The 26,109-nt window shown below is 38.6% G+C and overlaps 1 long non-coding RNA gene across 4 annotated transcripts; it reads right to left on the bottom strand.

The window, feature by feature from the left end:
* Window positions 1–9,954: 9,954 nt before the first annotated feature.
* On the bottom strand, window positions 9,955–25,308 carry LOC128079726 (uncharacterized). Of its 4 annotated transcripts, XR_008206297.1 has the most exons (6): window positions 24,995–25,308; window positions 21,937–21,980; window positions 17,080–17,215; window positions 16,092–16,153; window positions 11,448–12,345; window positions 9,955–10,943 (listed from the first exon to the last, which is right to left on the bottom strand). It is a non-coding gene; the product is annotated as an uncharacterized LOC128079726 (long non-coding RNA). The 4 variants fall into 4 exon arrangements; XR_008206295.1 differs by lacking the exon at window positions 9,955–10,943 and having other exon boundaries at window positions 11,283–12,345; XR_008206296.1 differs by lacking the exons at window positions 9,955–10,943; window positions 11,448–12,345 and adding an exon at window positions 13,397–15,840.
* Window positions 25,309–26,109: the final 801 nt, after the last annotated feature.

Below are 26,109 nucleotides of genomic sequence, written 5' to 3'. Positions count from 1 at the left end.
ACTCAATTAAAGTTTATATATTAATGAACAGACTCCCTGTTGGTAAGAAGTTCTCTTGTTCGGGTACTGTATAAAGGGCAGGAATTTTCAGATGAGCATTGGCCCATGTTCCACAGGAAAGCCCAGTGAGGGTGACTGTCCATCCTGCAGGGCATGAGTATAGACTGATCATTACTTGAGCAGTCCTCAGCTATTTAATTTGGATAAAAGGGCAGATACAATTATGGTGCTCTTTCTCTTCATTTAAGATTCTTTAAAGTTTTACTAGGAAAATATGAGTTTGTTCTGGATGAGAAGTAATTGATACATCTGTAGCTGCCAAAAAATGACGCGCATACATGAGTTGAAAATGTCTGAGCTGTTGAAAAAAGAAAGACAGCCTTATAAGATATATTTCTAGTTAAACCATATTCTGTTCTGTTAATGCAAAGAAATGTAGAATAAAGATCAGAATCAGCCACTACAGTTAATTTTTCCACATAGTGGATAGTTTTCTTATTGTCTTCTGTTCTTATTTTTCTGTCTCTACAGGTACCTAAACTGTAACATCTCCCTTTTACATCAAAGGGATTTGATAAAGAGCTGCCCTCTTCTTTCATCCTTTCATCTGTCTCTCCTTGCTTCTCTGTGTGGTGTGGGCTTTTTTTGTAGCTACAAGTGGGTATCACCCAGTGACTGCAAGGGCATTTGAAATGAAGTCTCCTTGCTCCATAAAGAGACTGTAGAGCTGGGAGCACGTTGGCAAAATTGGATCACCCTGATCAGTGGGAGTGTGGCCTGGGTATGGGTACGTGTGTATCTTCACAGCAGCTCTCTAGGGTGTCACTTATGTACCTGCAACTGCTGCTTGATTTTCCACAAGTTCTTAATAGCTAACTATATGGCTTAAGATATCAGATAACTAAATACCACAAAGTGGAAACGTTTGTGTCTTCATGCTGCACAAGTATGGTAGGTTTTGGCAACTGTAATCAAGTTCCACAGGAAGATCTGAAATTAAGAAAAATAAATGATATTTGAATGCATATTACTCCTCTGCTGTAGTAAATGAGGTGGGAAAAAGGTTTGAAATCATCAGAATAGTGCCTTCTATTTTTTTAATACATGGAATTTGCAAGCTTTGTCTTTCTGGTTCCCCAGTCTTTTCCCAGGGCTTTTACATTTTTAATCTACAATACCGGAGTAAGTCCAGACAAATACAGAGCCGGCTCTCCTAGGGGTTCAGGACTCAGAGTGTCCAGCTCCTAAGTTCTCAAAAGTTTAGTTTTCTGCTGCTCAATTGGAAGGCAAAATGTGAGATGTAGCTTTCAAGTTCATGAGATAGAGAAAATGCTATTTCCATCAAGCAGGCAAATGGCAAGTGTTAGAGTTGTTGCAGACCCCTACAGTGAGACATATGGTGAGACCTCATTGTGGTCTTCCTAGTACCTAAAGGGGGAAAGATGGGAAAGATGGGGCTGTTTGTCAAGGAGTGCTTTATCAGAACACGAGGTAACAGCTTTGAACGAAAAGAGAATAGATTTAGGTTAGATATAAAGAAGAAAGTCTTCATGATGAATGTAGTGAGGCCCTGGCACAGCTGCACAGGGAAGACGTGGTGCCCCATCCCTGCAGGCACTGGGGCCAGGTTGGATGGGGCCTTGTGAAGCCTGAGCTGGGGGAGGCAACCCTCCCCTTGGCAGGGCATTGGGGCTGGGTGGGCTTTAAAGTTCCTTCCAATCTAAGCCATTCTATGATTTATTCTGGGAAATAATGTGTATCAAACAATCAGTTCTGAGCACTGAATACTGTATAGATATCTCAAACACCTTAGTGTTGTATTCCTGTGGATAAAGGTCCATTCTGTTTCACCCAAACATATTCTATCAATAGGAAACACCTGGAAACATTTTCAAACATAAATTCCCATGTTAAATATGTTTTATCAGATCTGTTTCTGTTTGAAAGCTATACTAAACTTTCCACATCGCCATCAAGGGGGAATAACCTCCTGTGTGACTGACTAGTTGTCAACCATACAGTAGTATTCACTGATAAATCTTAATGTATGGATATGTGTAACAGCATAGTGTATCAGTAGTGAATTAATAAAAGAGACTAGAGTCCAGGCATTTCCAACCTGCTGGCCGCATGCAGCCCAGCCCAGTTTGCTGTGCAGCTGCCCCTTGCCCCACTGCATCGTGGCAGCAGCTCTTCCTGCCAAGCAGCCCAGCCGCTCAGAACCAACCAAACATCAGTGCACTATTAATCGTATCTGCCTGAAACAAGGGCATGGGGAGGGCAATGTTAACTCAAGTTACGGCAAATAATTTCATGCATTTTGATATACCGGCTAAACACAGATCTGTGAACAGAGAATATGAAGCCATGCTTTTCATTTTGATAAAGGAATTTGAGAATAGGTTTCAAGACTGAAAATCATCAATTTTTTGGTTTATTTGTGACTCCAGTTTCAGCTAACCTAAATGCATTAGCTGTGAATTTTCAAGTGGAATGTATAGTTAAAAATTTGGTCATGTCTTTTTTTGCCAGACTTTCATAAGCCCTCTTTAATTAGAGAGTAATACCCCTCACCTCACAGTCACACCTCGTTCCACCTTATTCTTGTCACTACACTGGGGCGGTACATACATCTGTGGACAATTATTGCCAAGAATGAAGTCCAGAAAGAATAAAATTTCACCAAAAATCTATGACAATCCCCTTGAGAGCTCACTGAGCATTGCAGCCTCTGCCATCAGACCAGCCGGGTGCACTACTGTCAGAAAAACTGGGTCACATAGCCCACTAGTTTTATGGTTTTGTAGCTCTCTCTTTTATATGTTTTAATTTAAAAAGAAAAAAACTTTAAAATAAGTTTTGTTACTTACATATATTAACTATAGTATATTTTTAGTGAGGGCTGATCCAAAAAGTAATGCCTTATATTTTGTTATATTGGCCTACAAAGTCAGAGGCAGATGTTGGTGGTATGGCAGTAGAGGTTGAACTTTCCCAACAGTGTTCCATTACGTGTTGTTGCCCTGTGAAAGATGGCAGCAGATGGGCAGTCTGACACAATGGTGTCTGACATGGGAGTGTGTATGAAGCAAAGGTGTGTCACTGAATTCTTTCATGGGGAAAAAATGGCAGACGTCGATATTCATTGATGCTTGCTGAATGTTTATGGAGACTCAGCAGAGTATGTGAGCACAGTGAGGCGGTGGTGCATTTCAGCAAAGACAGTAACAGCAACAGTGTGTCATCTCTGCTGGTACAGATTTTTACAAGCACTGCATTAAGGCTCTTGTTTGTCAGTGGCAAAAATGCATAGTTAATGGTGGTGACTGTGGAGAAATAGCATTTAGTAGCTGAGCATTTGCTCAATCAAACAATGTTATTGTACTCTTTGTTGTCATTTCTGTGGAAATAAATAGAATATGTTACTTTTGGAGTGACTTACGTATATCCAGCCCAAGACAATTCCTCTTCACTCAGTGCAGCCTAGGCAAGCCAAAAGGTTGGACACCCATGGACTAAACTGGAACCTTCAAAATAGTATTTACCACTAATTTCTGCTCTGAGAGCCAAATCTTGCAACACACAAAGCCCTGCAAATGTAAGATCTGATGCAGCTCAGCAGCTTTTATGAGGCATATACAAAGCCATAGAATTAAAACCCGTCGTCTTCCAAGAGTGATTTTGTCACAGCAACAACTCCTTTGCCAGATGCTTTAATCTGTTCCATTGCACATCATTCAAATATTCAAAAAGAGTCCACCTTACATCTTCAGTGAATGCCATTGGCAATGTCATGTTGTACCTGTGCATTATTACTAGCTAGGATTTAAAGAAGTGCCTGTCTTTTCTGTAACTTGCGTTCGGTGCTTTTTCTGTCACCCTTTGAGGTTTGATGTGTTTTATATGCAAAAGAAACTATTCCCAGTGTAGCATTTTAGTATCTGTCGCTGTGAGAAAGATCTAATTTTTCTTTTACATAGTTAGCCTGTGTCTTTTGATAAAGAACTACATATTGATGTGAAATAGCAAAATATCCTCTATACTGATGGAATCGTTTTATTATAATCCAATAAAATTAAAGTTATTTGGCACAGATATAAGACACTGCTACAGTGTTTGGGTAAGGAGACAGATTCAAGTGTTACAGAAACACAGGCAATACGAAGAAACTGAAGAGATTGCACTGACAAGAAAACACATCACTAAATAAAAATGAGCCTTTGATAGATCTGGGACTTGTTCCCTTACCTAAAGACTGTAAAGATTTGGGTTTCATCTACAAATGGATGGGTAACTACTGAGTGTTCAGAACAGATTCCCTAGTGTGCCTTATACAGATCTAACAGAGGTAAGCTTACATTATGGCAGATTTAGGAAACTATCCTTTCTGAAATTATCCCAAAATACAGCAACTTCTGTTACTGTACTTGAGCTTAAGCAAAAATAAGGCAGAAGCTCTGTGCTCTCTGCTTGCTACAGCTGACATAAAAAGCTTGACAAAAATAAGCATTCTTTCAAAGGCCACTGTATTCATTTTTCCATACTAAGAAAAGATAAAATTAATAGAACATGTATAATTAATGAATTATTTTAGCAGTAGTACTGAAGTGTTGTTTTACAGTGTGTCTATAAAGTCAACAAGCTTGTGTTAAGGTGCACTGCCAAACTACTGCCTTGAAGGGACTACCTTTCAGATTTAGTAGCATGCATCAGACATTTCCACTGTTCCACTGTCAGATGCCTCCCCATGAAAAAGGGTGTATTTTGTTTGAGGCCTGATCTGGAAGTTAACTGGTATATTGCAGTGGTATCACCAGTTAGCCTCTGGCTCTGTGTGTGGTACTGGATCACCACAATGGGCCATAATAACTGCAATGCAGTATCTATCCATATCTATCATTGGCTTTCAAGAGTCCCTCTTGACAAAATCATTTCCTTTCTGTATGGTCTTCTAAAGGGAAATACAGCATTACTGGAAGCTTTTAGGTATCAATAAGTAAAAAATAGTTACAGCTTCCAAAATTGCAGTGTTTCTTCTCACGAGAAAGAAAATACTGTATATATTTAGATAAAGATGAAAATAGAAGTCCTGAGGTTTAGGCACTGCCCTGGTACTCAGAAAATTAGATTTCATTTTTCTGCCACTACATCTCTTCATCTTGTTACTATGAGCAAATCAATTATTCTTTTTCAGACTCTGAAATTCAGATAATACTTTTTTTTTTCCCTGCATGCTGTTCATCTGGTTTACAAATTTCAGCTGCAAATTCTGTGGGTATATGTGACTGACTATTTCTGCAGAGCCTGGGACAGTGAACAGATCCAGAGGAAGTCACCAGAATTCAAACAACAGCAGCAACTCTACTGTTTGCATTACCTTTTGTAAATGCACACATGGTTGAGCAGGTGCTTAAAGTTCTGCCCCTCCTGTGTTCCATCATAACAATTGTTCAGTTACACCATGTTACAAATAGTATGCATGTACTAATTAAATATATTTGGGCCAACCAGTTACATTTCTGATATACTGATGTTCCATTTTTATCTAGTGCTCACTCAGAGCAGTTTCCCACTGAAGTGGTAGCGAAGTAATTTTTGGGCAAAGATGGTAGGACTGGATACAAGCGTGTATTAAATTTCCTTTTGTTGTAACGTACCGTAGGGTTGTCCTTCTATCTGCCATGCCTTTCACAGATGTCTGACATAAAAAGGGCTTAGAAGCAGAGGTTGAGATGAGATAATTAACATTTCAAAAGAAATTAAAAAATTGAAGTAATTTTGAGTAATTTACAGTGAGATTAAACTAAACTAATCTGCTTAAGTCTCCAGCCAGTATGTGTGAAGTTACGAATAAGTTCACTGGTTTTAAAATTGAATTAAAATGCTGAAGAAATAATTTTAAAAAAAATATTTAAATGTTTTGATACGTTCCCTTGGATTTGAGAGAGGTAACTTCCTTTGTCCATATCCTGTTATGACTATAGAGAGATGTTTTCAAAAGATTAAAAAGGAGTGCTGACCTTTTGATGATTCTATTAACTTAGGGACACATGACAATTAGAAATATGAGCACAGAGGAAAAGCAATAACATTTACTCAGGTAACCCCCATTTATTTCATACCATGTTTATTTTAAGCCAGTGATCTAAGGTGACAGAATTTGATCCCCCCAAAAAGGCTCACTCACAGATTCTTCTATGAGAGCACTGTTAATGATACCTATGGCCACCTGCATCTGTATCTCTTGAAGAAGGTTACCCCAGACAAGGGATTTTGCCAAAAATTGAGCTACTGATGGTGAGTTACGAATTTTGGAAAACATTGAGAGTGTGTCCTCTGCAAAAAAAATTCTTTGTCAGTCATCACCAAATCAACCTGTCGTCACGCTCTGAACTCTCTGTTCTTGGATTTTGGCTATAGCTGTATCAACTCAATCGAAGTTAAGGCAGTGACTTTGAAGCAAAAAATTATCCTGAAATGTGTAGGTGAGAGCACAAGTGAAGCTTCCTTTATTTAGGAGTGAGATGCTCCTTGTCCCTCCCTCAAAATACAATGCTGTCTTGAAACCAAAGGAAGAACTGTATTGATTTTTCTTGTTCTGATGGCCTCTAGCCTGTCCTTTGACATTTGGGATCATCTCTAAGGAGATGTTTCCTTTACTACTCACAAATCTTATCAGGCAAATACAGGTTCTCCATTAAGCTATTTCCACTGGTAGGCAACTCTGTGGAGTTCTTTGCAGCTGCTTAAGGAGCATAGATTTAAAGTGTTTGAATATATCTGGGTGAGATTGTGCCTGCACATTGCACTGGTGGCTGACTTAATTCAAGTTAACAAGGAACAGACTGAAACTAAGCAAAAATAAGTTTTTAAACGGGAACACATCCATTTCAACTATAAATAAAATGATTACTGGAACTTCCGCACACAGACAAATCCTAAATAACTTCACTAAGATAAAGTTAAATATGAGGACTCAAGTTTAGTCTCTGTGATCAGACTTGAAAATTAAGGTACCAGATCGCCCTTGATTTCAGTGGGAGTTAGGGATTGCTTTTGAAAACCATACCACTGGTGGTAGGTACGGAAATCTGGATTTCCTATGAACCTGTGACTGACTGTCTGGCTCCTGTGAATCTAAGGGACTTTTGAAACAGAGGTTTGGCTCCATCATTTCTTAAGGCATACATTAAATTTACTCTGTAATTCAACTGGGATGCATTCATCTGTCAGCACTGGGACATATTTTCATAAAACTGATGGGATTCAGTGAGTGTGCAATTTGTATACTTGCAGCTTACCCTTTCTTTGCAGCGAGGGGAAGCTTGTGTGCTTTGCTGTCTTGGGCCTGACTTTTCTAGGTCTCAATTCTGTGCTGTGTTACCCTATACTATTTTATAGCATATCTTCAGAAAATCTTTTTACATTGTGTTTTTGTCTTCACTTCTTCCCTTGGGCACAAGCAGCACAGTAGCATCCTGCTCTGCTTCTTCTTTTGCTTGGAAGATTTATGTTTAGGAAAGGCAATGTTTCATGTTGCAAAATATGTGACATTTGCGCAATGCCATGGTTCATTTTTGTGGCCTGCAGAAAATTGCCACGCAGATGCTGTTGTAACAGAGAGTATCTGCTCAGAGTAGCTGGTCAAGAGGGTCATACTACTTGATAGGAATTAAAACAAACAAAATTTATCTGGCAGGGAAAGTAGACTCAAATGTTACAGCCATTTGGTACCTGCCTCAGTTGTAGTGAAGAATTCTGTCCACAAGGTGACTTTTCTGTAATCCCCATGGGGCCTGCCAGTAGATGATCATACTTCTAACTGCTTACTTCAGATGTAACCAATACACTGTCCTTTCCTGTCAAGATCCCATGGTTATCACAGTGCCTATGTACTCCATGATGGAGAGTTTCAGAGGATAGCTGAGTCTCAAAAGTAGCCATAAATATTCAAATTATTACTTGATAGGTGTCTAACTGCTGCAAGTTTGGAATAAGAGTTTGAATGTTTTGAGATCCTTAAAGATAAACATCTTATTATAGAACCGACTGTGCTTGAAGAAAAGTGCTTCTAACACTTGTTACTACAGAAATCCCATCTTCTGAATTCAGGTGAGCAACTTTTGTGTTCAGGATCTTTGCCAAGACTCACTAGAAAGTTGTCCAGCTGTCTGAAGCTTCTTTTCTCAGAAATGGTGCTCTGCTGCACCTTGTCAAGATCCATATGACCTTATTTAAATGCTGGCACACTGCTCGCCCCTATTTTGTTCTTTGTCTCTCCCTTGACAAAGCCCAGCTGCAGCCAGACGCACACCATTCTGCACGCCATTCTACACCTAGGGGCTGCTGCATTTTGGGGCACCATCTTGTGCCCCCACCACTGCAATGTCATATCAGTTTCCTGAATAAACACAGCAAAGAGGTGGTCCCTCTCCTCTCCTCTAAATTCAGAATTAGGCAGGAGGCAGATACAAACAAATGCAGGATCTCAACACTGAACTACGGTTTATGGTACTGGACAGTTCTTGCAGTGCTAGAGGATACTTCTGTCAGTTTACAAAAGCAAAGCCAAGGAAGATTCAGAGATGTCTAATATAAATATGTGACTAAGAATTTGGTATTTTCAAAACTTTTCCAAGGTTTTTAAGGAGCAGCTTTAATTATCACTGTTTTTATTTTTTTATTTTACTTACATGTGGCTTTGTCCCCTACATAGGAGATTTCTGATTCTGAGAATTAGCAGCTAGCCGTGGGATAAAGATAATCTATCAGCAGCACAGCAGCAATGCAGTCATGTTAGCTTTTTAAAGAGTAAAGCATTGTACGTGTTCTTGAGAACATGCTTTTCCTCCTTTAAAAATCAAAAAGTAGAGGCTTTCAAACAGCAGCGTGCTGGTCTAACAAAGTCACCTCTTGTGTTTTTCAAAAGCATATTTTTGATTTTCAGCTACATAGAAAGGACATGTTTTATCACTGTCATTGTGTATCAGTCAAACTTTAATACTGCTACAAGTGGATTTATGGTATGACATTATAGCTCTGGACATGATATATTCTCCACACATGATTTGCAGAAGTAATCTGTTGCTGTTCAATCAGTGCAACCTAAGTCAATTAGTCATCATACAACTACATATTCAGGATGATAATAAATTACTAGGGAAGTCATTAAAAAGTAGGAAATAAAAAGAGGCAGTGTTGAGACACTTATCACTGTTCTTTGTATCTCATTCTTGGACTCGTGTTTCCTGGAAATCTTTCCTCATGGAGAAGCAAGATGCAAATGTCTTTAAGATATGTGCTTTAAGAATGTGCTCAGTTAAAGGCAGATTTTCAAAAGCAGGCAACTTCCTGTGCACAGATCTGCGCTCATATATAGAAAAAGTTGAAATCTGTGAAAGTTTGGATTGCATGTGGATCAGTTCCACATAAGACAACAGTAAATACTGAAAATTGACTCTGTTCAAACATAGGCTTGAGCACTCTGCCTGCCTTTACAGCACTCAGAAGGACTGCTTCACTTTGACCTGACATGTTTTCCCCATGCAGACATCAGCGTAGCCTCATAAAAGGTTACTAAAATTCCTGGAGTAATTCTATTTAACACTTCCCTCAAATTAAAGTTATACAAAGATGAAAAAGAAAACAAAAGAAAAAGAATCTGTTTACAAGTTTGAATTTTCCAGTGAGCTCATGTAAAAGCACCCTTTCTAGGAGGTTAGGGGTATTTTGATGAGAATTGTATCTCCCATTTTATCGTGCTTATCCTTAAAACTGTGTCCTTTGAGATACAGATGTGCTTTTTATGTCCTCTTTTCATAGGAGAAATTGAAACACAAGAAGACAAAATGATTTGCCAAAGTTCAACAGAATGTCTCTGGCAAATAAAAGAACTTGCTTTTCTTTTTTTCTTACATAGGAATAACCACAATACCACTTATTGCACAATGTCTGGACCTAAGATAGAGTTAGATTATATGAAAGACGAAAAATTAGATTAAACTACTGGTGCCTTGTACATCTTCTGCATTTTAAATTTGGAGTTGTAATGTTCTTTTATAAATGGATTTTCCATCCCTTTTTAATCCTTGGATATTGTTTGGATCACCACACAGTTCTTCTGCCATGTTGTCTTTTTCACTGCATATATTGAATACAGGCTGTCACTGCCAATCAAGGAATTACTTGGGATGTTTCCCAAAATATTATTTTCTTTTCCTTAGTGACAAGAGCCTCTCATTGCTGTGACTTAGGATATCGGCATTTCTTGAACTCAGCAGAACGGTCCCACTTCACACCACCTAGAAATGTCACTGGTTATTACTGAAGAGTTTGTTCCAGACACTTTTGTCAGCAGGAGGTTGCAGCACCTTAGGTAAAATTCATGTAAAAATTACATCTTTGAAGTTTGGATAGTGAAGAACTGTTGCTATCAGGTACAGGAAAGCATTTGATTTCTTTAGTCTGATACTATCATCAGGACCATGTTTGGAAACACCGCAAGCTTTACGTTTTTCTGCTTTGAGTATCAAATCTCCTGCTGAATTTTATTGCAACAAAGACATCAATGTGATTTGGTCAGCATTTTCCACCAAGTTGTCCATTGTTTATAGCAAACATGTAGTCACTGTTTCTCTTCGTGTCACTGCACTGTGTCATGGTGTAAGCATTCAGACTGAGTGCACATGCTTGATGAACAACCAAAATAGGAGGTTCTGGAGTGGAAGTATCATCACCTTTCCATGCCTGGTTGTGGTGGGATGTGAGGCTGCAGCTGGACAGGCTGCTGAAAGCTGGGCTCCATCCCAGTCCCTTGTCAGAGCACATTACTAAATAATACTAAATGAAGCAATACATAAGGCGTTAGGTGTTCTGTCCTGTTCCATGTTCTGGTGCTTGTCCAAAAGATGACAAAATAAATTGGAGGCAGTTGAACTCTCTGGCTGTGAAAAACGGTTTGTAGTGCTGTCTCACTTGGTAGGCAAGTGATTTAGGCAAGTAAATGCAACACAGTAAGAAAGCAGGCAAATCAAGGTTGGAAAGATTGAATTCCAGACTCTCAGCACAAAATCACCTCTTTTTTTCAAAATAAAATACATACTTTGAAGCTAAGTCATTAACTGAAATTGTACGTTATGGATGTGAAGGATAAAACAGACATTCAGTTCATTGTGTCAGAAAGCCAAATCTGAACAGATTGGATAGGCTGATTACCTCAGTAAGAGCTACTCTGCATCTGCGAATCAAAGGTGAAAGGCACCTTAGCTTTCTAGTCTCAAGTATTCTGTTTTTTTAAAAAAAATTATCTGCTAGCAACTTTCTATCTATAAATCCCATCCGGTGGTTTGAGAAGGAATCCAGAAATGATGCTTTATTCTGAAACATCTTGAAATTCAACAATCTTTCTCAGCCACCCTACAGAGTTAAAACTAAAAACAAATACTTACCCATTCCTTGACTTTCTTCCTGGGCAAATGAACTTCTGTCAGATGCAGAGACAAATTCATCCTGACTGGAGAAACTGAGTCAGAGATTCAGAGGAGGGTTATGGCCAGTTAGTGCATTACGTATTGCTGTTCTACATTCTGCTTTGTTTGCTGAACCTAATTCTGTCTTTGTGTACATCCAGTCCATTTTCCTCACTACAGACTGGAAGAGTAAGGGCTGGTTTTACCAACAAGCAAGATGTTATTATGTGGTTGATTTTTTGTGTGTGCATGTTTCCACTCTTATACCATTCAAAATATAAACGTCTCTCATTATATCAGATAATAAATAGTGAGATCCTCTAGTCTTCTCCAGAGTTCTGTAAGATCTGAAGCTTGTATATTATTTTCTGAAAGTAGTAGTTCTCAAGTATTCAAAAATACGCAAAATGACAATAATTTACCACTTTTTGTTATATTTTGTGTTACCCTTACTTCCTGAAAGAAATTAAAGAATATTGACTTGATCTTGTTGCAATCAAAAGGTGGTAAAATATTTTTTAAGCTATTAACGTTATAAAAACAATTTAAAAGACGTTTCTTGCCCCATCGGATGAACTAAGATTTCTCCTTTTGCAGTTTTTTTCTCCTGGATCTTCCTGCAAGCTCTCCAATCAGCACATCGTTTGAGATCACATGGCTGCTTACTACAAGAAACTGATGTCTGCCAAAGGTATGTTCACTCTTCAGTGATGATGCTATCCACGTCACTGAAAGATGAAATCACATTCCAGGGTATGTTGATTGTCTGATAGACTTTTGACTGGCTGATGAATCTCTTCCTCCTTCTTTGCTCACTCCCACCTTCATTAACTCAAGAGACGTAGCAGAATTTAAAGCTGAGACACAACACAGCATGCTGTAAAAGAGGAGATATGTAGACCTCTTGATTGGAACTGCTTTAGGAGAAGCAAATCCCTGCTGCTGAGAGGTGTGAAGTATACATAGTCAAATCATTCTACAAAATGACAATTTAATTTCAGCAAGAGAAAAATTATTTAATTCTCTGCATGTATATTAATAGTGGTTTCTCTTTAGATGTATATGTCAGTTGAAATAAAAGGAAAGGTAAAATGAGAGCTAGGGCAGGTAGTTATTTAATTGAGATAGCCCCCAGAAGAATAACAGAGAGGTTACAGCTTTAGAGGCTTAGAAAATTAAAGCATCAGTCCTGAGAACCTAGAAGGAAGTTCCTGTAGTTTACATTTGTAATTGAGATAGCTTTTCAGACACCCTCTCTTCTGCAAATAGCTTCAAGCTTTAAGGAGAACTTGGAATTTAAAAAATGTCCTCTCCCTGTTGCCTGGAACTGTGTAAAGTTCCTGGTGTTTGAAGTGCAGATGAAAACAAGTGAAGTGAATGGTTGTATCTGTAGTTAGGTTATTGCAAGACTTCCAGTCTTTAGACTCCCAGCCATTTTAACCAAACAATTCACTTAAAAACACACAGTGAACTTTGCAGAAACATATAGCTGTGGAACACTAGATCAGACTGCTGCTGCTATTTCTGCCAAGAGACTGGTCATTTTCAGCAATCTTAGGCTAACTAACACAAATCCAGTGAACTATTTTATCACTGTATCAGAATCATCATTTTGAAGTTGCAGTACATTCACCTTGGTCCTGTTCATCGCCTTACCACTCATATCATGGTTTGGAGGCTGGACTGCTGCTGCGTACTCTTGTTCTTAAGTGACTTTTACTCTTGTTTTGCTAACATCACAGAAATAGCAAACTCTAAGGAATGCAGAACTCAAATCGCAGTGCATTTCTCATAAACATAAAGTATTAGGAACAAAAAAATTAAGTAAAGCAAAGATTGTCGTGTATAATCGAAATTTTCATCATTTTCAACTGATGAATCCTAAAACAAGAGTGAAGATTGAAAAATAAAAGAAAACAACTCAAAGATGCTTCTTCAGTTGTTTATTACATTCTTAAAGCTCAAAAGAAAATACACAGAAGATATTCTTGGCATAAAAGAAGCCAAGTGCTTTGTTCCAAAACAGATTTCAGTTGGGTTTGTTTTTTAGTTTTTTTTTTTGTTTGTTTTGTTTTGTTTTGTTTTTTTCGCAGGTCAGTCTTGCATGTCTCTAGCACAGTTCAGTTAAGCTGGAAAGGCCTTCTCAGCATAGATGCCAGTCAAAATTTCCAGTGGCTAAAATTTCTATTTCTTATGTTTTACCATCTGAAATTATAGTTTCAAAAGTTAGCTTTAGAGCACACGAGAGCAGGAACCTCTAATATTAAAAAAAAAACTTTTTCCTTATTATAATGCTTCATCGTTCCAGTCAGGTTCTCTTTGCAGAGTTGAACTTTCATAGATACTAAGAACTGTAATTCTGCAAGGAGATCAAGGTCTGCACGTACCTTGTGCTGAAGTGCTGAGTTGTCACTTGCTCCATATCCTTGCAGATACGTAGCAGATGATAGGGCTTCATGCCTCCGCAAAATCTGATCAGGGTTGCTTAGAGGCTTTCTCCAGTGCCCTTATAAATATTCACTTTTTTTTTTTTTTAAAGTAGAGCAGCTTTTTGAATACAGTCTATTTGGCCTCACTCCAATCAGTAGCTAGTCCTGCATGTCTGAAACACTGTTTGGAGCACTTGTACAAGCTCTGATTTGCTGTGACATGTAGCAGTAATCACTAAAGCGTTTTGGATGAAAATGGAGTCAGTGTCCTTCAAATGCAACTGGAGTACTGTGCTTCTGACTGATTACTTCTTCCTTCACAGTCAAAAATAGTTTTTGTCCATATATTGTAGTTATCTCTAGGTATAGCACATGAGACATACACTTCCATCAGTATTCATACCATCTCCCATACAGACACGTGACTTACTGAAGAGTATGCAGCAGTACAGTGACATGGCTTTGTTCCTGGAAACTCACTTGATTTCACTATTTGCATAGAAAAATCAAATGACCTAATAACAGAAAACATAGTGTACAAAAATGCCTATGTAATCATGTAATCAAATAACTTCTACCGATAGACAGATGATCAAGAACTGATACCCTTCAGTCTAGGAATAACCTGAATCTCGTTACACCATCACTTGGAGGCTCTGACTGATAGCAGCCATGCTAGTCATTCCTGAAGTATTTTCTGACTAACAACTGATGTTGAAATAAGATGTACACAGCTTTTTTTGACTTATAAACTAAAAAGAATGTTAATAACATTAACTGCACTAATTCTTATTTCTATACCAAAGTAAACAAGGCCTACAACCACAAAATTCAGACCCAGGTTTAATTCTGAATCAACAATAGCACTTCTGAGGCACTTTCACTCAGATGAGGACAAGGAGTCAAACCCTCAGTTAGTTTAATATAGTGTAACTCAACTGATTTGATTATATTTCATTTACTCTAGGTTTTGAAAGCTCACTGTTGGGTAAGAAACAGGAAACAGACAGAAAACAGTATAAATGACTAGGGGAAAAAAGAAAAAAAAGGATGTGATGGCTTGCAGACCTGCTAACATTATGCATACCAGTACCGTATTTCTATGAGGAATTCAACACCTTGATATCACCAGTTTCATCTATAACCCCTTTTTTTGTAAGATTATTTGGAATAGAAGCGTTTCAATGGACTGAACCTTCATTTGTTAATACAGCTGCTGTTGACTCATCTGCATCAAAGAGTTTGCATTCCAGTGTTAAATGTGAGTATAGTTTTGTTTTCAAATTAGGTCTGGCTTCATTTGTTTGGTTTGTAAATACTTGTCTTTTTTATGATGAGGAGGCATGCCTAAAAAAATTCATCATTCCAAGTACGGTTAAGACAATAATATAAGAATCATAGGATGGCTTGGGTTGGAAGGAACCTTAAAGATCATCTAGTCCTAATCCCTCAAGCGTCTAAGTATCTTACCTAACATCTAAAATAGTAGCTGTATCCAGCTGCTGGTTCACATTTGCACAGCTGCATTCTAATTTACAAAGTGTAAGAATCTTTGGTATACATTACAAGTGATTACTTAAGGCATAAGTTACTCTAGTTTTTCAGTCCCAACTCAGACCAATTGAATTCCTGTCGAATTCCTTTGCTCACCTACAGTGTATTTTCTGTTTCCTTAACTGGTTTGTGTACCTCTAAGCATCAGGCATACTACTGTTAAAACAGGTAATATTTTATTGCTAAGACAACATTGCATTGCATCTTAACGCCACCTCTTGGCTGAAGCCTGCAGTACCCAACATTTAAGCAGAGTCTCTGATACCCTTTGTTTTTTGAAAGGAAGCAGAGATGGTTGAACAGCGATACATTCGTCCCTTTCCTTGAAAGCACTGTGGAATGTGTTCAGATTTCTTCATTCAGCTGGTTTTAAGGCATATCCTGATTCTCTGTTGGAAAATTTATAGATATGGGACTATTCACCATTTCTGCACAGAAAACCCACAATTTAAAATCAAATTTTTGAAGCAAGAAAACTGAAAGTTGCTGCTTTTTAAGAATGCGTGCAGAAAGGATATCAGTTATCAGAGATCTGCAGTAGGTTGTCACTGTTACTGCAGTATAATACATATAATGCAGTTGAAAACAAAGATAGCTCAAAGAAGACACTAAGATGCAATTGTTTAAGGAAGATACATACCATCCAAGAAGGAAAAGATAACTCTTTCCTTTACAGATTAAGAAAATTGGATCACAGAAGATCTACAGAGAAGCAAGAGAATAAGTCCAGAACCACATCACATAATAAGAATTTTGCTTGTTTTCTAAAACTTCATGCTCCGTATCACATTAGCCTTTCCTCAATGCTGGCTTTCACATAAGCATTTTAAACTTAGTATTGTTGATTGATTTTAATATTTTAAAAGAAAGTGATCTTCCCACAGAAGTACACAAGGCACAGAAACTCATTTGTTGGAGAAGATCAAGAGGACATTATCTATGTTCTTTATAATAGTTGCTTATCATTTCTCTTGTACAGCTCATCAGGAATGTATTGTTGTGTGTGGTTTCTGTTAATTTAAAAGCCCACATGAATACAAGGCTCCTGCACATAGAAGCCATAACGTGAGGAAGTGAGGATTCAGCATCATTTGTATCTTTTATATACCAGTATTCTGCTAAGGAAAGACAACTCACTTTTGTCATTTAACGTTTATCTCCACAAAAGGATAGGTTAGCTCCAGAAATGTCTGTCTTGACAAAAGAAATTTTGTCCCTGAAAAACTCAAAATTTAGAAGTCACAGTGGATAGATAAGAATTTATGTCTTCTGAAGTGTTGAACAGAACAATAGTGGATGTACAGTCACTGCTAATGGGGTTAATGTGCAATCATTTGTGCAGTATAAAATGATTTTATGCCCACAAATATAGGCTTCTGTTTATCATTTGCATATTAAAAGACAAAATGAATGAAGGCTGTTTTGCCACTCTGCTAGAATAACATGAGGACAAAACTAATTTTCTGCTCAGTTGAAGATTGCACTTTTTTTTTCTTTTCATGTAGAATTCCCTCCCTCCCACAACCATTTCTACTTTTGTTGCTGTTTACAGTGTGCTTTTAAAACCTTGAAATTTATCAGCATGCACAGTAGTTTGGACAGCCACACATTCAGATGAGATATCTTACCTGTTCTCAATCCATACAGTCATGTAGATATGGACTTGTTTTCCAAATATGCAATCTGTGTTACACAGCAAGCACTTAGTTCTCCAGTCAGCTGCAAGAAGAAAACCCAGGTCACATGGTGCAGATGTACACAAACCTGTTAAAATAAAGACAAAGCCTCAAACACCTGCAGAGATTAATCCTGAAAAGGCAGAACAAAATACCATGCATAGTGCTTTGTTTCATTTTAGAAATAAATACATTGCAGATAAAACACGCTGAATAAAATGTAAAAATGTAATTTTAATTAAAACACTTTTTTGACAGTATTAAAATTTTTCATTTTTCAAGCTGTCTGTGCTGTTGTTCTTTAGTTTAAAAACTGCATAAGTGAAACATTAACACTAAGGAAACATGCAAAGTGTAGGGCTTCCTCTTGAATGCCTTCACGTGTTATTTAGATTTTCAATTCTAGGGTTTAAAAGAGTCAGAGTTTAAATTTAGTGGTTCACTGAACGTTTTGCTGCTTTGAATCTCATGAAGTTCCTAATGTCACAGTTGGGAAGAGCATCCTTGATTAACTTCACATGAGAAGCTCTTCTCATGACTTTTACATATGGTATATAAAGCATTGGAAATGCTACCTTCCTTACATTTGTGACAGCAGCATGACGTATGAAACTACTGTGAAAGCAGTAATTCCATGACCACCCCAACACTGAATATGTCTGACTAGGAGAATGCTCACATTTCTTGTTCTCGGTAGAAGCCATGTTTACTAGAAAGAGCATCTAACGAGTACGGAAAAAGCTCAAGTTATGCTGCAGAATCCACCAGAGGCCAGGTTTCAAGAAGTGTCTTCGTAATAAAAAAGAAAAATTTCTACTCCAAAGGAAATGTGAAAATTCTGGAAAAAAATAAATAAATCCATTATAATCCATTTTTATGCCAATGAACAAAAAAAGAAGAAAAAAACAAACTTATTTATACATTGAGTTTGAGAGTCAAACTTATCTGTTGAATCTAGAAAGTCCTCCAAATTCTTCAGTTATGAGGGATTAAGAGCTACAGCTGAATTAGATTTTTTGGAAGCCTGGAAGCATGAGACAGTGTTTCCATAGCCTGTAAGTTCCAGAATTCTCTCCCAAACAATATTTCTATGATATTGTGATGTTTGAGTCAGATCTCCTGTGGCTGATCAGCTCAGTAGAGAAGCAGAAACCTTGGCTGATATGCACATGAAACTGTCCCAAATGAACTGGTAGGAAACTGGGAAAAACTTAACACTTGTGAAAGATTGATCAAAACCAGCCCTAACTGAGGGAACCCAGAAATGTAACCCACACTTTATGCAAGAAAATGAGCCACCCAAATCATTAGTTGGCAAGTTCTGCAATTCTGAAAAACCCTAACTGAAGCTCATCTCTATGGCTCCATCACAGCCTCAGTCCACCATTCCAGGGAAGCACACTGGACCAGCCCATCCAGTTCTAAATCTCTTCCTGTCTCCCATTTCAACTGAGGAATCCAGAACTGGACACAGAATTCCAGATGTAGCTTCACCGGGTCAGAGTAGAGGGGGAGGATCACCTCCCTAAACCTGCTAACCACACTCTTTTTAATCTACCCCTTCTTAGTCACAATGGCACACTATTGCCTCATGGCCTATCTGCTGTCTACCAGGGCACCTAGGCCTTCTTTCTAGCAGGTCAGCCCCTAACCTGTACTAATGCACACAAGCATCCAACCTGCCCAGGTCTCACTGAGTAGTAACACAACCGTGCTTCAGCCACTCCTCCCACCTTTGCATCATCAGCAAACTTACTGAGAGTGTACTCCATCCCTTCTCATGAAAATGTTGAACCAGACTGATTCCAGTACCTCCTTTACTCATAAAGAAAAGGTCCAGCAGCAAATCTCTTCTCATAGTCTCTACCACCACCTGTATCAGAAAGTTATCTTTCACATACTACAGGAACTTCATGGACTGTGTATGCCTACTAGCATTGGTTTCTCAGCAAATAGCAGGGTTAGTTGAAGTTCTCTCCCTCCATGAGAACCAATATTCACTAAACTACTTTCAGCTGTCTGTGGAAGGTCTTATCAACTTCTTCCTCTTGATCACAGGCACCTATGGGTGCCTGTAGTAAACACCCACAATGGTGTCACCCATTTTAGTCTGCCCCTTCATTCTCACCCATTAGCTCTCCTTTCATTGATCATTTCCCCCTAGGCAGAGATTAATACATTCCAGTTGTTCTCTCAAATAAAGAGCAACTCCACTATCTCACCTCGATGCTCTGTCTTTCCTAAAAAGAGTACAGCCATCCATGTCAGTCATGTAAGCTGTCCCATGTCTCCACGATCACAATGAGATCATGGCTCTGTGACCACACATATATCTCTTACTCTTCTTGTTTATTTCCCATGCTGCATCCTTTGGTATACAGGCACATCAGAGAAGAAAAGGGAGCAGGGGATGTTGGCTTCTCTTGAGGGATGCAAGAAGTTCCCGATAGCTGTACGCATAATTGTGGAGGTTGAACTTCTGACTTATCTCATGGGAGGCAGCTAAGGAACATCTGTCACTGTTGTGGTTGGCCTGGCATATTCCCCAGTTGGTTGCAATAGCACAAGCATTGCCAGTTTGGAAGCCACCCCAAAGTCATTTAGTTTAAAGTCTGCCTCGTGAGGTTGGCCAGCCTGCTGCCGAAAATTGCCTTACCTGTGCTGGACAGGTGGACCCCTTCCATTTCTAACAGGTTATAAACTTCACAGAAAGTCCCATTATCATAAAAACTGGAACCCTCATGCCAGCACCAGCCACGTAGCCAGGAGCTGATTTGCATCGTGTCTATTTCTGTATTCCCTCTTTAATCCAAGACTGAGAGAAGATAGCTTAGGCACTAGAGTTCCCAGAGCCTTATAGCCTTCTTTGATTCTGCCTGTGTTCCAGCTTCCAGTGTTTTTCCTGCCTACATGAAAGAGCAATAATGGAGAGCAATCCATGCTCATGACAAATTGTGGCACTCTGGCAATGTCCCACATTTTGGCTCCTGGAAGGCAGCAAACTTCTCAGAATTCCCCGTCACGCAGGCAGAAAGAAGCCTCAGTGCCTTTTAACAGGGAGTCACATGTTTTAGGAAAAAGGAATGGTATCTTTCTTTAAAAAAACAAATAAAAAAAAAAACAACCCAAACCTCTATCTGTCAACAGAGTACTTAAGTGCTTTATGGTACACAGTGGTCTTTTTATAACTTGTGTTCTTCTTCATGTAATTTTCTGCATGAGACAGATATTAGTCAAAATAGTAATTTCTGTTTGGGTTTTTAGCCAGTTTAGAATGAAATTTCTTTGTGACTTTCAGGAACACAACATCTGAGAATAAGAACAAGTTGTTTCTCCAAACAGCTCAACGGCGTAAAAAATTGCAGCATTTTATCTCAGGATGATTGGAGTTTGTGTGAATAATCTATACAGTCAATTATATAAATACATAATTTCATCCTCACAGATGTAGAAATGCCAGTTGTTGCTAATCTTGGGCAATTGAATGGATCATTTAGCAATCAGTGAAAATTAATGTGTTTATATATGCAAACATCAACTTTCTATCATTGCGAGTTTATGGAGTGCTAGAGAGATGGTTTTAATAATACATTTTTCAGTCTGTAGAAAAGAAACATGCATATCAGCATTCCAGGGGAGCCACAATGAAGGAAATATCAAATGTATGACTACAGCTTTCAGTGATTTACTGGGCAGCGTGGTTCACAAATTTTTCTTCTCCCTGTTTCCAATCCTGTGCAGCTGGCAGCTCTGTCTGGGATCTGAGTTCCTTTGTGGCAGACACCGTATGGCCCAAAGATCATCTTCCAGGGTTTTCTGCCCAAAAAGATGCACCAGCTAGAACAGAGTAAATATGCTATCACCTCTTCTACAGTGAGGAAATTAAGACACCAGAAATTAATTATCATACCTGGGGTCACATGGAGCCTGTTTCAGAGCTAGGAATTAAGGAATAGTTTTCTAAGTTCTACTGCAGTCACTTCATCACAAAAGCATCCTTCCCAATGATTTCAGAATCAATGCTGTTGAAAGCAGCATTTGTAAAAGGGGAGGACAGAACTAGTGGGAACTACTGGAGGATGCAGGGAGCAGGAGTTTGTCATAACCATTGTGCACTGACTCTATTTTAACTTTGCATTCCTATTCCACTGCCAAAGGGGAAAGCATTCTGCTTCAGCAAGCAATGCTTAAACAGGGATAAAGCATCTTGTTTCTCTTTTACTCCAGCTTCCCTTCCTCCCTAAATACTGTTGTACAACATCAATGTTAAAAAAAACCCTGCCCATACCTCTCCAGAGGTTCATATAATCCCTGTCAGTGATTTGCAAATAGCTGTGAGTCTTCTGCTTCTGTTTTTCCAGCTTACCAACAATGTCTTTCAATCGCAAAATATGGAGTCACTTGCATTAATGTAAGCACTATGAAATTTTGTTTGCCAAAGTAAGTTCTTGATCACTTCACAGCATCAAGCAGAATTAGCAATTCAGCATCCCTTCACTTGCTGCCTTTTGGTTTCAGGTAAGAGACAAAAGTCTGTCCTGGCTAAAGAGGCTTTAGTAACTTAGAACCTTAAAAAATCAAGAGAAATGCTGCTAGATTTATCCTTTTGTTGGGCCATGTTTTCACAGGTGTAAATTACCATTGTCAGTTTTTACTGACTCACGAGGGAGGGAGGGAGTTCTGGCCTTTTGTAACGGAAATGTGCTTAGATGAGAAACGGGCTGAGATGCTCCAAGTGTAGGAGTTGGATCTCCTTTCCTTATGAAGGAAATGGTGAATAGTTAGTGGTTAAGAACAGGTTGTACTTACAGAGCTGGGAATTTCACTTGTTGATTATGTCTTATTTATACTGCCTAAAAGATAAAGAAAGAAACGGATTATTTTCCCATTACAAATAAAATAAATGCCAAATCTTGTCATTGTTTCCTCACACAAGAGAAAAGAGGAAGTTCTTTCTTTATTTTGATGCAGTCTACAAATTAATGGTGTCAAACGCTGTCAGCTCCACTAATGTCCATGAATTTGCTCATAAAGCAGAACCAGTCACACACAGCAGATGTGGGTTACAGCCAAAAGTTCCAAGTGTGCTAATACTCAGATTGGATGGTATCTACAGAGAGATGATCCCTTCTTGCCTTCCTCATGGAGAAATTTCTGCTAATGTTAGTGTGAGCACTTATTTTAGCAAAATGAGCAGAATTTGGCATGGGTTGAAAATGACACGGCAAACAGCAAGGGGCAGTGTCAGCAGAGTTTTGTGAGTTTATCTGGCATTTTAGAGGCTTTTCTTCCTCTAGAAGACAATTTTTTATTCTCTCAGTTGATACTATTACAGAGTTTAACTATTGGTGAAAACAAATAATGCTGAACTAGAGCTTGGGGCTTAAAAACCACCCACACACTGTAGATTAATGTGCCAACATAGGCGTTTCACAATGATAGCTAGTAAGGCAAAGAGCATCTGAAATCAAATCTAAGCATTGGAGCCTTCTCTGTCGCTGCTTTCTGTTGAAGGAATGGTATCGTTTGCTCTAACTGCCAAAATAAGCAATCCCCACACCAGACTAAGTGTTATTAGTGCAGTCTGCAGCATTTGGCCCATGGATCTGAGTATTGTAACTGTTCTTGTGTCTCTTTGTATCACACTGCTCTAAAATCAGAGATTACATAAATTAAAATGGCAGCCAAAACTGAGAAAAATAAAAGAAAATTTCAAATAAAAGTGATCCATGGTGGATAAAGAATAAACTGTTGTAGTTATCCAGTCTGATTTTTTCCCTAGGACTTCCTTCATCACATTGCTGTCTGCAGAGTTAGTGGGGAAGAAGAGCTAGAAATATGTCCAACCTCATTTATTTACATGCCACCTTTCATTAAACAGTTACAAAGAATAATTTACCTCACTAGGAAGGACATACACCTTTCTTTCAGGATGAATTTGTCCAACCTTGATAATCATATGTGCTGTTTAAGTCATAAAGTTTTGGAGCAGGATTCGTAACTTCAGCAGCAGTCATTTGTCCATCCAAAGAGACTGTACTTATGCTCCAGATTCCCACTCCTTATAGACAGTGATATTACACTAGTTTTGGCTACTGTCACCATGAAAAAACACAGGAATCTGTTTATCTAGCAAAAGATAGGAGTGCTTTTCAGCAACACTGATTTCCTGGTTAGACTTTATGTAAAAGCCTGCATTTTTTGGATTGAGATGTTTAGTTATCATGCTGAAAAGCATACTGCTTGCCTACATATACTTCATTGAATGCTGCAGATCACTTTTTTACAGTAAATGACTCCTGTTCTCTTTGTCCTTGAATAACTTCCTTTCCCAGGGAACTCACAAGTTCACCAGCTGTAACTGTTCAACCTTCATGAGGAAAGAGTTTATGTTTTTACAGATAAATGAAAGAAATAATCTAATAACACATCAAAAGTGATCCTTGTGTTATAAATACCTGGCTTGGAAGGAGCCCTTGCTTCTAATGGCATTTTCAGATCTGCCAGTTAGCCATTTTGTAAACACTTGTAGTTTTGCTGTCTTGTAATTCTTCATCCAAATATCTTGCAGAACAAAGCCAAGGAGCTAATAGGAGTCTTTTAAACAAACATATTTTTATCACTCAACCATAATTAAAATCACTTGTCAAGCTGGTATGATGATCTTTGGGTGATCATTTTTGACTCCAACTGAGCGTTGTAATAGCTGTTTCAGTTGTTATGCTTGGGACTGTTGTCAGTCTGACAGTCCTGGCGTTCACTTACCACTTTTTCTGTTCTTTTTCCCCATAGTCCTTTGAAACTTACTTGTTGTTTCAAAACTCATCAGAGGTTAAACATCAGCCAATTTTTTTAAAAACACTTGGTAGGAAGTAAACCAGAACTCCCACTGAGAGTCAAAAATGAAGGCATGAGCCAAGGTGTTGATTCTGTTTCTAACTATAATCACTGAGTTTTGTAACATCTGGTAAACAATTTAGTGGAAGACTGTTCTGGCTATGTATCCCATCCTCATACTTGGATCACCGTGTTCTATTTCAGACCTGAAAATAACCTGCTCTTTAATAAAGTAGCTGTGGAATCAGTCTAAGGTGTTAGCTGCCTTGTCATAGTATTTAGGGCAAATATAAGTGGAACTAAAACACACGAGGTTTTTCTTTAAAACAAAAAAAAAAATTTTGATTTGTTGTGTTCTGATTGACCAGTTACAGCATTTCAACTGAGTAAATTTGTGCCTGCTCAGTACAAATGTGGGCCGTTTACGCAACAGCAAAAGAGAGACGAGATCTTTTATTAGCTGGAAAAAAGCAAGGAATACCAGGAAAACAGTGTGGGGGCTATATTTTTAAAGCCCAGCTTTAAAATATTTTTAAAGCCCAGCTTTCAACCAAATCCCTTTTATTTATCATACTTTCTTTGCATTGACCAGTACGAGGTACCAGTAAAAGCACCAATAAAACTGCACAATAGCATTGACAAATAACATTTGCCACAGTAGGAAGCATGATAAATTAGCAAATAAATGAGCTTAACAGAAAGGTTGGTGAATACATTTGCCTAAATAACTGCTGCACTGGCCATGCCATGTGATCACATTGCCTGGGAAGCAGCAAATAGGTAGCCTAAAAAAAACCAGTTGTATCCTGTAATCAGATTCAGGAAAAACACTGAATCACAACATACTTTGAGAACTGAAACCCTCCCGCAACATCTCCAGTTAATGTGTCCAATTCTGGTTTCATCTATAAAATACAGCCAATTCTGAAACAGGTCAGCAAGGATACAGAAGGCATGGGATGCCTAATTTTTGTTCTTACAAAAAGAAAAAAAATACGCTTATCATTTGGGATAGAAACAACAGTGTTACCTGAAAAACTGAGAATATCTTCCACTCCTAGTCCTTTTGTTCATGTGTCTGGAGAACATGCCTGGTTAGCATAGAGCAAGGTCATTTTAGGAAGACACATGCAGGAGAGGAGAGGCTTGAAAAGGAAGCATAGCTGGTGTTGGAAGTGGTCATGATGCGGAAGCCCTGCAAACCCAAGAAGGGGCACAGGCAAAACATGAACAGGAAAAACCAATAATGAGGAAAGAGAAACTGGAGAGAGTGGAGCTAGAAGGGGAGAAGGCACATAATTCCTTTAGCAGACAAGTTTCTGAATAAACTAGGCTGTAGTGTAGGACCCCTCAGTCTGACTCACGTGGGTGAGGCTCGTACAAATCATGACTGTCTGGGGGGAAATGAAACCTGGTGTCTCTTAGGGAGAGGAAGGGAAAGTTGCTGCATGACATTCTGGCCAAGGAGTTTTTGCTGACTACTCCAAACATATAACTATAATGCAGTGGAATGGGACTTGTTTAAATAGGCTTAATGCCATGTGGCATATTTATAACCCATATTTGTAGTATAAATATCAGTGAAATACTAGACGATGTCTGTTTAAAACCCGTGGTTCTCCGACCTGGAACATTTTATTTTCTTGCCCTTGGCATGGCTTGGTGAAGGCTCAGCCTTGCCTGGCTGTTGTTTTGCCTCACCTGCAGGCAAGCAGACAGCACATGCAGAGGAGCAGGGAGGCACCAATACAATTTTTCCCAAGTCCTCACAACAATTTGTTGACAGCATTACAAAAAAAGCCAGGTATCCTGGCAGTACCACTGTGTAGACGCTACATCAAGCTCCTTGTCTGTTATTTTTAACAGGACTGCACAATGCAAAGTCTTTAATCAAAATTTGGGAGGGGGGAGGGAGAAGTTTGGTTGGGCCCTGAACAAACCTAGATAAAGAGGAAAGGTACTAATCACTCCACGAATGTGATTGAGCAAGTACATTCTGTTCTTTGTTCCAGTGAGTAGTATAATCCTGCTTCTCAGTCATCCAAATAGGATTTTGCATTGTCAACATGCTTTTTCTTAATAGGATGATGATATGAATTCATGTCCATGCAAGAGTGGAAAGCCAGATGATATGCCTCAGAAGAT

Source organism: Tympanuchus pallidicinctus, unplaced genomic scaffold (assembly GCF_026119805.1).
Source record: "Tympanuchus pallidicinctus isolate F22 unplaced genomic scaffold, pur_lepc_1.0 scaffold1, whole genome shotgun sequence".
Taxonomy (NCBI): Eukaryota; Metazoa; Chordata; class Aves; order Galliformes; family Phasianidae; genus Tympanuchus; species Tympanuchus pallidicinctus.
This window is presented reverse-complemented; position numbering and strand designations above follow the sequence as displayed.